General features: G+C 36.9%; 2 protein-coding genes across 2 annotated transcripts in view; one reads left to right on the top strand and one right to left on the bottom strand.

Annotated features, from left to right (window-relative positions):
* LOC308194886 (uncharacterized protein) overlaps nucleotides 1-14581 on the top strand; it is a 705306-nt gene that overhangs the window by 186100 nt on the left and 504625 nt on the right. The gene's annotated exons all lie outside the window — the stretch shown is intronic.
* The window catches only part of LOC308194889 (uncharacterized protein), a 149512-nt gene that overhangs the window by 59200 nt on the left and 75731 nt on the right, over nucleotides 1-14581 (bottom strand). The window contains exons 1-2 of the transcript XR_013950986.1: nucleotides 4682-4800; nucleotides 1561-1921 (exon numbers count right to left, since the gene is read on the bottom strand). The gene's annotated coding sequence lies outside the window, so the exon portion shown is untranslated. Of the gene's footprint in view, nucleotides 1-1560; nucleotides 1922-4681 lie in introns of the transcript that reaches the window.

The raw sequence follows: 14581 nt of genomic DNA, 5'->3' as shown, positions 1-14581 counted from the left end.
TATACTTTCATATTGTAACTCGTATAGTAGTCCAACTTTTTATCAAGAAAGGAGAATCATGTCTCACAAGGCATGCTTTATTTGACTACTGCTATTTAGGACTTCAAAAACATTTAACCTCCAACCCTACCTACGTCACTCAGCTTTCATGAGACATCTGCATAACAGCTGACCTGTTAAGTCACCGCTGCATCTGGAAAGTGACAGCCATAAACTATTTGAAAAAGGAGCTTATATATTGACTATTTACTTGAAATAGAACAAGGTTACTGTCCTAATAACAACGAGGAATCTCAATATCTTTATATGTGAAAATAAGTATTTAAAACTTCCAAGAGAGCAACAGTGTTTTTTCTTTCCACTGCATAGCTTCAAAGTAAATCTTTGCAGTTTAATAGTTCAAGGGTGCTATTTAAGCAATTTCCCTCGTTTGAACAAACAGTAGTACTCTAACTCAATTCCTGTTTTCGCTACAAGAGTATGATGTCTCATTTTAAGTTAATAAAAGAAATGGTTCTCATGGGGTACAGAATTTATACACACGCTGTCTGATACCATTTAAATACAGAACATAGGACAATATGTTACAGGGAGTTATTAGCAGGTCTAACATCAATATAAAGAATAGTACTGTAACTACCATAATGACATTACTGATATTTATTTAGCCAGGAGCATCAACTTTTTTTTTCCCCTTCCACCATCATATTACAGCCTACTTCCTATTATTCATTTATCTCAGTTCCCACATTAAAAGTGTTACTAGCTCTTTTTCATCTTTTTCCCAATTTTAACATCCTGTCTCGATCATCGCTTGGGCCATTGACAATAGCAATATTTTATATGAAAATGAAGTGCTGTCAACTAATTTTTCTAAGACAGTTGCTTTTCCCTCACACTGATTTCAATTAACTGGGAATTAAAAACACTCATATGTTCTCAGGAACCTCAGAATCTCCTGTTTGTTTCAAGCTAAGACTTGTGAATTCCATCTCTTAGGAACTTTGGTTTTATTTATTATTTAGTCATCATTGAACATCTCATTTTTTTTCTTAGCAGTATGCACAGAGCAAAAGAAGGGAAAATCAGTAGCTGAAATCTCCAAGGAAAAGAAAGCAGTTAGAGTTATGTCATTCTGGATACCAGAGCACCAAGAACTGTTAAATGGAGTTGTTAGATTTGCACATCTCTAATGAACTGATTTTAATGATCTGTGTGGCAGGAAGAAAGTTAAATCATAAAACTGTTATTATTCTTAAGGATTTTTACTGAGGTAGGGAAAGAGGAGCGAAAAACATTTTTTAATGGATTTCATCAAATGTTTGAAATGTACAGAATGTCTTGCATATACACCTATCTTTTCCAAAAACTACTGTCTTGGCAATGCAACTGTAAGGTTTCCCTTGCCTAGATTACTTGCTAAGATAACGTGGTTTTTTCCCCACTGAACTTCTAAAGCTTTCTTGGCTGAACTTCACTGATATTAGACAGGGGATGGAGGGTGAAAAATTCTGAAATTCTGGTGAGAAAGTCTTCTCTCTCTCCATTTAAGACACTCACCCCTTGTTGTGCAGCACCAACTCAGGTAGCATGCTCTCGCAGTTCTTCCAGTCTTTTTCTGTGGCTGTAAACACTATTGTCTTCTTCCCTAGATGTGCATGTAGTCATAGTTGCATACCTTCTTTTTTAAACCCAAGTTGTTCATTTCTTCCTTTCCATCCTCTTGCAAATTGGTCTTTGTTCATCTCTGCTTAGCAATTGGAAGTCAGACAACAGGAGAAACAGGTCTTTTTTCAGCCTGAAGATCTCCTCTAGCAAGGTCTCAGCTCCTAAGGTGCTCTTCCAGGGACAACCTACTGGAGTTGCTTTGCCCGTGCTAAGGCATTTTCTTGTGGTTTCTTGTTGTACCCTTTCTGTTTCTCTGTAAGAGATTCAACAACAGTAACAACAAAATAAACAAGCCTGGTAAATACAGGCCCTACAAACATACTTCTCTTCAAGCTGGAGATACTGGTAGACTTGCTGTGAATGTTGAGAAGAACCGATAACTTCAGTTCTGTGGGGAAAATGGAAATTAATGAAAAAGATTTTTATTTCTTTCTTCCTCACTTTAGGAGAAAAGACTTACAAATCTAATGATTAAAAAATTGCCAGAAAACTCATAAAGCAGCAGATTGAAGTTCTGGCTAAGGCGCACAGCTGATTACTAAAAAGAAGCACGTACTTTATACACAGCTGAAGTATACGGTAGACACCCTTTAACACATTTCAACAGAGCATACATTCTTCAGACACAGCATTCCTTGGAGCTGCTAGCGTTCCGTGCTAATCTTAGTGCTTCCAGTAATTTCAAGACTTTACCAAGCCCATAACTCTAGTCCTCAAAAAAAGGAAGAAAAAACATTCTGTATTTGATTAATTTTTATCCTTTCCCTGTCTTTCCTTTTCCATACAATCCTGAGTGGAACACTTGAGAAGGGAGGCTGGACTCTTCCTCACCATTACTGTTAGTTTCAGCTGAGAGCTGGGGGAAGCAGTGCCTCCTCTTCGCCCTGAATGGAACTGGCAGTGGTGACAAGTGCTTCGGTACCTTGCTCCACATACCCTTGTGCTAGACAGGCATCACTCCAACATATACACAGCACCGTAGGGAGCCCTGCTGAGGCCAGCTACCCAAGCACTGGACTCAGCTCAGCCCTACAAACACAGTTCTGCCCTTTTTAATACACATCTTCTTCCCTGTGTGATAATAGGCACCATCATTCAGTTTTATTTTAATCTAAAAAGCCTTTCTAGTGATTCAGGAGACTAACCCACACTATTACACCACCTCACCAGAGGCTGGTTTCCCTCCTATTGAAGTCAATAGCAAAATTCTTATAATGAAAAGAAAAACTGACTGCAGATGAACATTAACCATATCCTTTCACCATTTTTCTCTGCCTAATGGAGTATATTAAAGCTTCTCTACATAACTTCTGAATAATACTGTATGCAATTTCATTATTGAAGTTTCACTTAATTTAATTCTGCTTTGAGGTTTCTGGTTAAAAATAAAATATGATTAATACTTACAAAAGAGAATGAGAAAACTGGGTGTGAGGGAAGTTAAGAATTCTGATAATGGCTATAGTTTCTGGGTAAATTGCTTCAGTAATTTTCATAGTAAAACACACTAATATTACCCTTGCTTATTGCAGCTCCCTGCCCTATAAAGTCAGTACTCTTCCCAGTGATTCTTTTTTTAAATTAATTATTGTTGCATTTGGCTGCTTAATATAACATACTGACAAAACAATGTTTTTCCCTGAAGGTCATTAATGGCTGTATACAACTGAAAATATATGAATACCTCATTGTAGGCATATATCCTGCCTGGAACATGAATGAATTGTGGTTTTGAAGCACAGAGAGTTATTGGATCTCTCTCTGACTATCTGCTAGATCTGAGCTTTCAAGTGAAGAAAGGCCATACAGGCTGGAAAGAGGCAAGACTACTGTGATGCACTCCAAATCAAGTCTGAAGCTGTCAAGTCTGAAGAGGTTTTTGTGGTGGTTTTACTTGGGTGGGTGGCCGAGCTCCACCACAACCGCTCTCTCACTCCCCCTCCTCAAAGAGGAATGGGGAGAAAATACGATGAAAAGGGCTCAAAGGTTGAGATAAGGACAGGGAGATCGCACAGTAATTATCATGATGGTCAAAACAAACTCAGCATAGGGAGATAGTAAGATTTATTACCTATTACTAACAAGGTAGAGAAGTGAGAAACAAAGGAAAGAAACCAAAAGCACCTTCCCCCCCCCATCCACCCTCTTCCACCTCCACCCCCCGAGTGGCGCAGGGGAACGGGGGAATGGGGGTTATGGTCAGTCTATAGCACTTCTTCGCCGCCGCTCCTTCTCAGTCACTCTCATCCCCTGTGCTGTGGGGTCCCTCCCACGGGATGCAGTCCTTGCTGAACTGATCTGGCATGGGCTGCCCACAGGTAGCAGCTCTTCAAGAACTGCTCCAGATATGGGTCCGTACCACGGGGTCCATCCCTCAGGAGCAAACTGCTCCAACCTGGGTCCCCCACGGGCAGCAGCTCCTGCCAGGTCACCTGCTCCTGCGTGGTCTCCTCTCCACAGGCTACAGGTCCGGCCCGGAATCTGCTCTGACAGGGGTCTTCCACAGGCCACAGTCTCCATCGGTGCAGGTCCACCTGCTCCACTGTGGTCTCCTCCACAGGCTTCAGGGTGGAACCCTGCTCCACCATGGTACTCCATGGGCTGCAGGGAGACAGCCTGCTTCACCATGGTCCTCACCACAGGCTGCAGGGGACTTCTGCTCTGGTGCCTGGAGCACCTGTCCCCCTCCTTCTTCACTGACCTTGGTGCCTGCAAGGCTGTTTTTCACTCCTCTCACTCTCCCAGCTGCTGTGTGTCGCAGCGTTTTTTTTCCCTGTCTTAAATATGCTCTCACAGAGGTGCAAAACAATATCACTTACTGGCTCAGCTCTGGTCAGCAGTGGGGCCCTTACCAAACATGGGGCAGCTTCTAGATCCTTCTCACAGAAGCCACCCCTATGGCCCCCTGCTACCAAAACCTTGCCACATAAACCCACTATAGTTTTAAGGATGCCAAGCATTTAATGACACTATGAGAACATGTTTCCAACAGTGATTCTAAAAATCTACTTACGCTGCTTTGGATTAGATATTTTGATATGAGATCTAGGCTGTGTTTCCAAAAGCTGAGTTTTATAAACTCTTGATCTTCTTGGCCCATAGAAGCTCCTACCTTGGATTCCTGTCAATCAGTGGAAACCTATTAGGATAATAAGAGATTCATTATAGAAAGAAATTTGATCAAATAGGGGTAAAAGTCAGAGGCTGAAGCTTTCTTATGCCATTCATGCCTTACCTTTTCAACATATGGATTTAGCTGGAATTTTTTTCTCATAAGATGTACATGCTTTTAGAGCCTATCTACCTATTGTAGTGAAGTATTATATATAACACGTATATAATAATATAGTATACATGATAAAATATGACAAGCACAGTAGATGTAGCATGATAAAGTAGAAAAAATAACTGTTAATCCAACAGAAGTGTCTTGGCTACGTACCAAGCTATCATCTTTATTAATTATTATTCGTAATTATGGTTATTATAGGAGATCCATAATACCTTTCCCAGTAGTGTTACCTACATAGTACTTGAGTATAATGAAGCAATTTGGAATTCACAAAGAGTGGGGTCACCCTACAATTAAGGATGCAGATGATCACATTTTCCAATGGGTTTTGTTAAATCACATTTGGCCAAGACATTAAAGCAATTATGGCATTAAGCTCTTACGGGTTTAAAAGAGGATCATTTTAGATAAATAAATGTACATGATAATGGATGCTTTTTAAAAACTGAAATTTATGCCACAGATGATCTTCAACAGAACTTCTGAATTCCAAGTATCAGAGAAATTTGAATCTGCCTGCTAAGTTCCTAAACTTCATGGATAAATTTAAACTAATCCTTATTAACTAGAGAAAACCAAACAAATGTGACCCCTTTCCTAAGAATTATGTAGTACTAACCAGCCCCTGACCCAGAAAATAATCACCTTTGAGCATAATAAGTAGTTCTATTGAAGTCAATAGAAATTCTCATAAAAGTAAAAATTTTACTTAAGCATGTGTTTAGGTCTTGTGAATAATTTGATCTTTATTTTTTATTTGAAACTGATCTTGAATATAACAAGCCATAATGACCTGGAAAAGGAGATAAATTATTAAAAAGGAGTCAGCAAATAACTTATTTTACTTGTTGCAGCTGAAGGTTAAGAAATCCGATCTGAATCTATTACTACTCTTAGACAATAGGGAAATTCAGAGTAAGATCTTAGTTGTGACTAGTGGGGCAAGGTGTCCTATTATTATGCTTTGCTAAATCTTCGCAGCTATAAAATGAATCTATTTTTTATGGTCATGGATAAAATGTAAATATTATTATTAATGATAGAAGTATATAAGATTCTCAAATAATAGTGTTGAGATACTCACAGCAAACCTGTAGATAAAGAAATGTGTATATGACTAAAGTGTTTTTTCCCAGACTACAGCCACTCCACTTACAAAGACTTGTCAGAGAGAGAAAATTTCCCTTCTTTCTTTTCCTTTTTAACTTTAAAAAAAAAAAAAGTGTGCTCAAAAAAAGGCAAAACTCTCATATACATATATTAATCTCCTTCCCACTCAACATAGGCTTTCATTTTTCAACTGAAATATGTATGCTCCCATGGAAGAAAATTTTCTCTCTGAAATGAGAAGGAAATGTTGAAAAAAGGAAGACCCGATGAAAACACCTACTCCTAATTATAAAGGTTTGGGGTTGGTATACAGGATGGTTAACAAATGGAAAATCATTTCATTTAGAAATACTGTTTCTGGAGTAGCAAGCTGAACTATAACATAATTACTTTTTTTTATGAAGACGACAAACATCATTTGAAATGTTATCACTGAGTCTCACCAGTACAAGACTGGCCTTTCAGTTAAAGTTATCACCCTAAAAATCAAAGGATGTGATAGAGACAATTATGAAATCCTATAAATTCCTATAGGAATGGAGCTATTTGGTAAATAAGTTACAATCACAGTGACAATACTGCAGCTAGCTATAAGCAGAGTTTCTGGAAAAGAATTTAAAGACTCCTGAGAAGAGAGGAATGTGGAACCGGTTATATACTCCTTCCCTCAGCTTGAAAGGTATGCTGCAACGTATTGCAGAATGCAAAAGTACATGTTGCATCCCAGGCACTGCTGAGAGCAGGAAGGATGGATTAGAGCCATTATCAATCCTTCATTTTTAAAGAAGTCATGTCTCCAGTAGAGAACTAAGGTAATTATAGACAACGCTGTTAAACATAACTTCTGTACTATTTGTTTCTCAAAAAAAAAAAAAAAAGTCAGCAAGAAAAGTTACATAATTTAACTTTTCTCTAAATATTTCAAATAGTCTGTAATCATAATTCTCACTTAAATGAGATGCTAATGACACATACTTGGATCAAAATGTTAAAGAATAAAATGAAGAATAATGGTATAAATTTTACAGGTGTTGATGGAGAGCAGGCATTGCTTTCCATTTACAAAGCTCAGTACACTAAAAAAAAGAAAGGAAAATAAAAGCATAGTGCCTGTCTGTCCATCAAAGGTTATTTAAACTCTTGATATTTACATAATTTTTTAGGTAAATTTAGGTAATTTTTTCTTTTATTTTTATTATTTTTTAACTCTTTGTGTTTCTGTTTGCATCTCTGATGCATAAGGTATCTTACTTTAGCAAGAGGTTTTCTTGTAACACAGAAGGTGTTTCTTGCTTTTATCATCAGCCAGAGATAAGATTCTGAAGCAATCTGAAGAATTCAATAAAAAATACAAAGTGTAAAGGGGGATTTAGTATATGTGGTATATATGATCAAATCCTGAATGCTCTACAGGACTATTTTTTTTTCCCCTCCAGTCTTCAGTTGATGTACAAAACGGGTACTGGACTCAAATCTTAGGACCACCTTCAAATAAGACATGAAACTACATATGTGAAAACAGAATGGGAGCTATTAGCTATACTATTAGTATAGTTAGATTTCAGCAGTCATCTCTAGCAACTGCAAGAATATTTTTCATTAGTCTTCTTTTGCATGAAACAACAGGTGAAAGACTTCTTCCCACTAACTCAGGCAGAATATAGCTCTATTAGTAACTGATGTGCTCTAGCAAAATGTGAATCAGCCTCTGTCTTTCTCACATCAGCTTCCGTTTCTCTATTGGTAAGTACAAGCACCTCATCTACTCTCAGAAACATCTGTTCATCCTCTAATGAGGAAGGAGGCAACACTAATTTTATAGGCACAATTCTATTAAAAATTTGATCTGTTTTCCAACCCATGCCCTTGCAGTACATTACCAATCCTTCTCTTACAGTTTGCACTTACAATACTAAAATACCACCCACTAGCTTCTGGATTACCCTGCTTGCAAAGTTCCTTGACTGTACTTCTTCAAAAAAAAAGAATATGACATTTGGAGTTGAGAAAGTTGAAAAAGCAAGGATTCTCCTTGGAGATAAACTTTTCTCTTGCTTTTGGGTTGCTACCAGGAAATCTGCAAGCCTCTTGATACCAGACCTACCTTCCCCTTTTCCTCCTTTTTTAATATTATTGTCTCTTTTTTAATTATAGTGGCACCAAGAGACCCCAAATGCAATCAGTGACTCATTCTGCCAGTCTCTGTGAAGACATATGGTATGAGACAGTCCTTGCCCTGAAGAGCTTACAGTTTAAATAGGCAAGACAATACTAAGACACATTAGCATTGTTATCATCATCTCCCAGGTGGGAAATTGAGTCACAAAGATGAAAAGCAGCATGTTCAAAATCACATGTCTACACCATACGGTAAAGGATGGTTCAGTCCTCTGAGTTAACAAATGTTTAAGCTGATAAATTGACACTGTGGAAAGGAATGCTGACCTTGGGTCCAGAATGTCTACAGACTGAAACTGCACCACCATGGCCAAGACAACAAACCCTGAAAGGAAGCATTGCATTAAGTGCTTTTACGGTACAACCAAGTCAGACCACCACACTTTAATTTCTGTTCAGACTGTGAGAGAGTGGACTCACTGCAAAGGTGCCCATGAAAAGTCCATAATGCAGAAATGCAGATTCTTCAAGACACGATCAAAAAGATTTCTGTAAAGCCCATCTTCCTTTCTTTAATCAGGCCTTTTATCCCCAAAGTGAGAAGTTGGTCATGGTTACAGATTTGCTTTCTCGGCAATTCTGGACTCCAAAGCATGGGCAGAAAATCCTCATGTTTTTCATAGCAATAAAGATCTGAAAATGAAGCCAAGGGGTATGTGGTACATCAGTTTTCTAGTGTCAGTTTGGGAAAACTTTAAAATGAATCGTATTGGAAATACGCGAAAAATAATACAGTAAGCTAAAGAACAAGATAGGATATAGTTTTAATTTCTCTGAAGAAAAAGTTTCTGAAATGAATTTATTTCAAAAATGTTACACCAGAAATGAGAGATTTCATTTCTCTTTTTGAATTGAAATTACACGAAGTAGATATATTGAATGAATATTCAGTGTTATTCATAAGTTTAGATGATGAACTCAGTATCCAGAACCACTGAATACTGAGTTATGTTGTTTATATTAGCCTCTTTGGAAAATCTATCATATTTTTCTTTCATCTGTTAATAACATACAATTTTATTTCTTTTATCAAGAGATTTATCAGTGGTTCTGAGCGTAGCACAAATTTAAATATTATTTTCAAATCTAGCGAGACAATATAATTTACCACACTGTCTACTTATACAAGTCTTCTTTTTCCTGATAACCTATCAGCCTGTATGCTATCTAGTAAACTTTTGTAATCATTTGGAATAGTTTTCCATTATAATTATGAAGAACAAGAATATTTTCATAAAATCTTTAGGAGTTATGAAATAGGTTCCATCCCTCCCCATCCCCTCAAAATTGCACTTACTGTGCCACTTTTATTATGCTCAGTGTTTTTCATTTTCAGTTACATATTCTGTATTTTTTTCTCATTAAAAAAAAATGAAGAAACTGTAGAGCATATAGGCTACTGCTTGTATTATCAAACAAGTAGAGTGAAGATCCTATAGTAGTACTTGCATTTGCAATTTATCTTCAATTTCTCTCTCCATTCAACATTTTGATGAGAAAATTTTACCTACCAAGATGGTAAATACTTTTTTTTTTTAATTCTAATTATTTATTTCTCAAGCACACATGCAAAGTTTTCACATATTAAAAGATCTCTTACATAACGCAAAATTCTGTATAGCTAGTCTTCAAAAGGAAAATAAAATAAGCTAAAGTTTCTTTGAAGGCTTAGTTTTCCTGCTAAAGCAAAACAAAGGACTAAAAGAGATCTCCTGGACAAGGTCCATGCCATACCATACCAGTTAATTGTAAAGTCATCCATATCCATCATAACGATTCTTTTTCAACACTGCCCTTTTGCATTACGACTTTTGGTAGCACTTCTTGATGGTATAAAATGAAAGTTAATTTGAAGTATTTCATATTAAATTTGTTACCTGTTATACCTCATCTGTAAAATCATTCATTTCCATAATTCAAAAGAGTACCACTGTGTAACATAAAGACTTCCTTGCATATCACTTAGTTACTTGAAGCAGCAGCTAAGTGTTAGCTTATTAATGAATAAAAGTTTGTGTGGGATTGAAGATGATACCCTATTTTCCAGATGTGAAATTTGAAGGAAAAATATTTGATTTCTAATCCAAGCATATTGAAATGAACATAAAAAAATATTCCCATTTTGTTTGCTAAGCTATATTGTATCTACTGATCTAGTAAATCTGCAGATTGCGCAGAATGGTTACCACCTCCAGAGTTTACTTACCACATATACTCAGTGATCTACTGAAAAGTTATGTAGGAATGTACAAAAGAATATGGGTGCTCTGAATCAATTAGAATTGGCCTGAGAAGCGTTGTTCATACTAATCAGTTGTGATAAAGACTTCTCTCACATAAGAAATTTTTCCATGCCCTTTTATATAGACTTTTACGTTCATTGGGTATTCGCATCATCTCCAGAATCATTTGCATATCTATCTAATAATTAAGGAGGTATATGATGGCCTCTAGTGGTGCATACCAGCATAAAAATGCTCAACTGCTGTTTTATTTCCTCAGTTTTAAAGACAATATATAAGAAAAGGAAACACACATTTGAATTGGATTTTCCAAATTAGAAAAAGAGCAGAACGTGGCACACAGCAAAGAATGTGAATATTTCATCACTTTTTACACACAAACAAGCAAAGCAAGATTGTGAAATAAACTTTCAGCCAACATTATTATATTAAAATAATTTCAAAAATATTCGATATCTTTACAATTTCACTGTTTTCTCTCCAGGCTTTTGATCACTCTACACAGTTTAGCTTTAGCCTGTTAATACTGTCAATCACTAGTTCATTGGGGTTGCTGCAGATACTGAAGAAGATAAAATCCATCTACAATTTTCCATGGAGAAGGGCCTTACAGACTGGATATTCTTTAGCCTGAATTAATCCTTCATGTCAAAAAGACTATTGTCATTGTATTTGTGTAATATTATAAGAGAAAGACAGTTCATTGTAAATGAATTTCTAACAATAAAAACACTAAAATAAAATTTTACCATATTAACTAATTTTGAATCATCATCAAATGGCTCGGGTTGGAAGGGGCCTTAAAGATCATTTAGTTCCAAACCCCCTGCTATAGACAGGCATGCCATCCACTAGAGCAGGTTGCTCAGGGCCTCATCCAACCTCGTCTTGAACACCTCCAGGGAGGTTTTTTCAATTTCACTTTATTATATAACCCATAGAACTGTAAGAGACCTCACACAGTTAATAGAGAATACTGTAATTTTAGAAAGTACAAATAGATAAGCAATTAAACAATAATGCCTTCTTTAGCAGGTTGAATGTTGAACAGCTCTTTGTACATTTCCTCTTAAATCTATTTAATTTGATATTTTTATTTCTGTGTGAACAAAAGTTTTGTTTTGTCGTGTTTTTTTTTTTTTTCTTTCAAAATTTGCTTATCAAAAATGTCTACACTAATAGGTTGTAATATTTAGCAGTAATTTCAGCCTGAAGAGTTTTGTGTGGTTTTGGAATAAGTTTTATGAGAATTGACAGATACAAGTTTCTTTTTAAGCAACTATATATATATATATAGTTTATAGATATATTTCATATATGCATATATGTATCTATATATATATTTCAATCAAAGCAATTCACACTCTTCTGTGAAGTTTCTATATTATATTTTTAAGAATTTGTTGACTAACAAGCTTGTAAAAATTTCTATTCAACAGAAGATGAATTCAAAGGAACTTGAAAGAAAGAGCTACTGATCTCAGTCAGGATCCTCCAAAGCTTTGCTTCAAGTAAGTTTTCAGAAGGTAAGTCACAAGATACATAATTGTCTTAACTCATTCCCAAGGGAAAAAAAAAAAAAAAAAAAAAAAAAAGGAGGAGGAAAAAAAAAGAGCTAAATGGGTACAATAAGGCTATTCAAGGGAGTTTCTGAATATATCTTTCTGCCAACCTTATGCAACCGCACCTTCCCTATCAGAGGCTATCTGCAGATTTAGTCCACATATTCTGTGGATACAAAGTTAGAAGGAGAAGGATGTTACAAGGACTAATTGTATTCCTTGTTCTGAAAGTCATTGCACAAGTATTACAACCCTTATAGAAGACTAACAGCATCAAACCTTTTCCCATGATTTCCACATTTTTGTGAGGAAGGTTGTTCAGGTGAAATCAGTGTTCTTTTCACAGGAGAACAGAGTTTGAAAAATCTGAGAAATGCAAATGTTGAGACATACCTTGTGAAGTACATAGACAGTCAGTAAGCAAAACTTTTTCACACCAGAATGGAGTAGAAAACTATAAGCAAGGAAATGGCTAATCACAGGACAGTTAACTAATCAGGCCTTTACTTAGCTTCTTTTAAGTGCAAACGTAGAAGCTGCAAGGTTTTCCTAAACATTTCTGACAAGTTTTCAAGTGTACATTTGTTTCCATCTGTACCTTATTGCTTGCAATTCACATTTCCCATGGCCTTATGAGTTTTCACTATCTATATGCATCTTACTGCTGCTAGAGTTATATACAGCTACTTCTGCTACACAGTCTTCCTCTAAGCACTGCATCCCATCACAGGGTTAGTGAACCATGTTTTCCCTGAGCCAAAGTGAGTCTACTATGTGAAAATGAAGAAACCATCCTTTCACAAGGGGATTTTCTCTCCCACACTCTTTCTTCCTCTGCCTTCCCCCCTGCCTCAAAGCTCTACTTTCCATCTCTCCCTTCTTGGGATCTGGATGCCCAACACTGTGTGAAATATTAACTAGATAATGATTTTTATTTCCCTTGCAGGAGATCAGAGGAGCTGCTAAGAAAACCACTGCTATGAAACAGAATGCAGAGAGCGCCGTCATCTGAGGAGAAGTCACCATCCACTTTCTGTGCGGCAGTGATGTTAATGTACAATGCTATATCTTAATAGCCATCTCAATTGGCTATTAAAATGCTGCACTGCACATTAAAATCACTACCCCACTGCTGCAGGAGTACTTACCAAAGATGCAGTCCCTGAAAATTACCTTTCAGCTCAATGGAATGCTGCCATGCCAAATGAGCTGTCTCAGCTCCTCTAATTTTCTGCTAAAGAAATAAAACTCTTCCTTTTAAATTTTAAATTTACATGATTATGCTGAATGGCATATTCAGCCACAACAACACAGAAGTAGCACGAGTGTACTGCATGCAGTGCCTCAGAAGTCAATAGCAGAAGTACCCTGGACTTCCTCAAGAAATTTGTACCAACTTCCAGAGGAGTTACTATTCTCAGTTTCTTTAAATAATGCCTTTTAAGAGCACCTATTTGCAGGTATTGGACAGGGGATATCAGGAAAAGGTAGTAAGAGTTTGTTTGTGGAATCTTACAGGTATAAGCAAATGAATTCTGAAAAAGGGGGATAGCAGATGATGAAAACTACAGGATGAATACAGCGGTGTGAATAAACTGCAGTCAAAAAGAGGGAGTGGTGAGGCTAGTAGGCTGTGCAATAAAGAGGGAGGATGAGGCTTAACACAGAACTGAGTCTTTTGCTCCAGAGAGATGGTTAATAGGCAACTTTGTCTCATCTTCTGAGTACACAGGTAAAGTTGGGAACAAGGAAAGACATGGAGGTAAATGTAAAAGGGTGATGTGGTAAGCTCTTGTTGCCTTCCCTGAGTCATAGTAGATGATCAAGTTAATTCAAACAGATATGTAGAATATAGCAAAAGTACATTTCAATTGCATAAGCTTCAAAATGTAGGCAGTCTCTCTCTGCTTCAAATATCCAGCCAGATAAATTGATCTGATCTGAAAGGTAGAAATGTGTTTGATTGGCTTGAGCACCTTGCCTCCTATTTAGCACCACACAGATACTACAATGCTACACAGTCCACACCTAGAAGCCACTCCTGATCTGTCTGATCTGGTCTGAAAGGTAGAATGAGTTAGGGATATTTGTACGTAACCTAGTTTCTTCAAATTATTCTGAAAAGCTAAGTCATAAACATAATGTTTAAACCACACCAGGCATCATTGGTTTAGCTTAATTTCTTACCTGGATTTCTGATATATCTGTCTAGGGTCCAGAGGTAACTGCAGCTTTTGGCCTAAGTCAGACATAATTTATTAGACTGCCCGAGAGCCAAGGACTCTTGAAGCTGCAGAGTAATAGCCCCAGGGAGTCTACTAGCAGGGCTGTTCTGGAGCTCAGGACCTCGAGAGAAACTTACAGCTAGCCCAATGGAGCTGACAGTGCTGGCAGCTTCATTACTGGTATCATCTGGGATGCTGACAAGGACATCAGTTTTAACTAAAAATCCAAAGGGACAGAAAGTTCTTATTTGTCAGAGAATTCAGATGTGTGATTTCTCAGATTTAGCATGAGTCTGGTTCTCC

Source organism: Anser brachyrhynchus (assembly GCF_964034855.1).
Source record: "Anser brachyrhynchus genome assembly, chromosome: 4".
Classification (NCBI taxonomy): Eukaryota; Metazoa; Chordata; class Aves; order Anseriformes; family Anatidae; genus Anser; species Anser brachyrhynchus.
The sequence above is the reverse complement of the archived record's forward strand: the minus strand, read 5'-3'. Positions and strand labels throughout refer to the sequence as shown.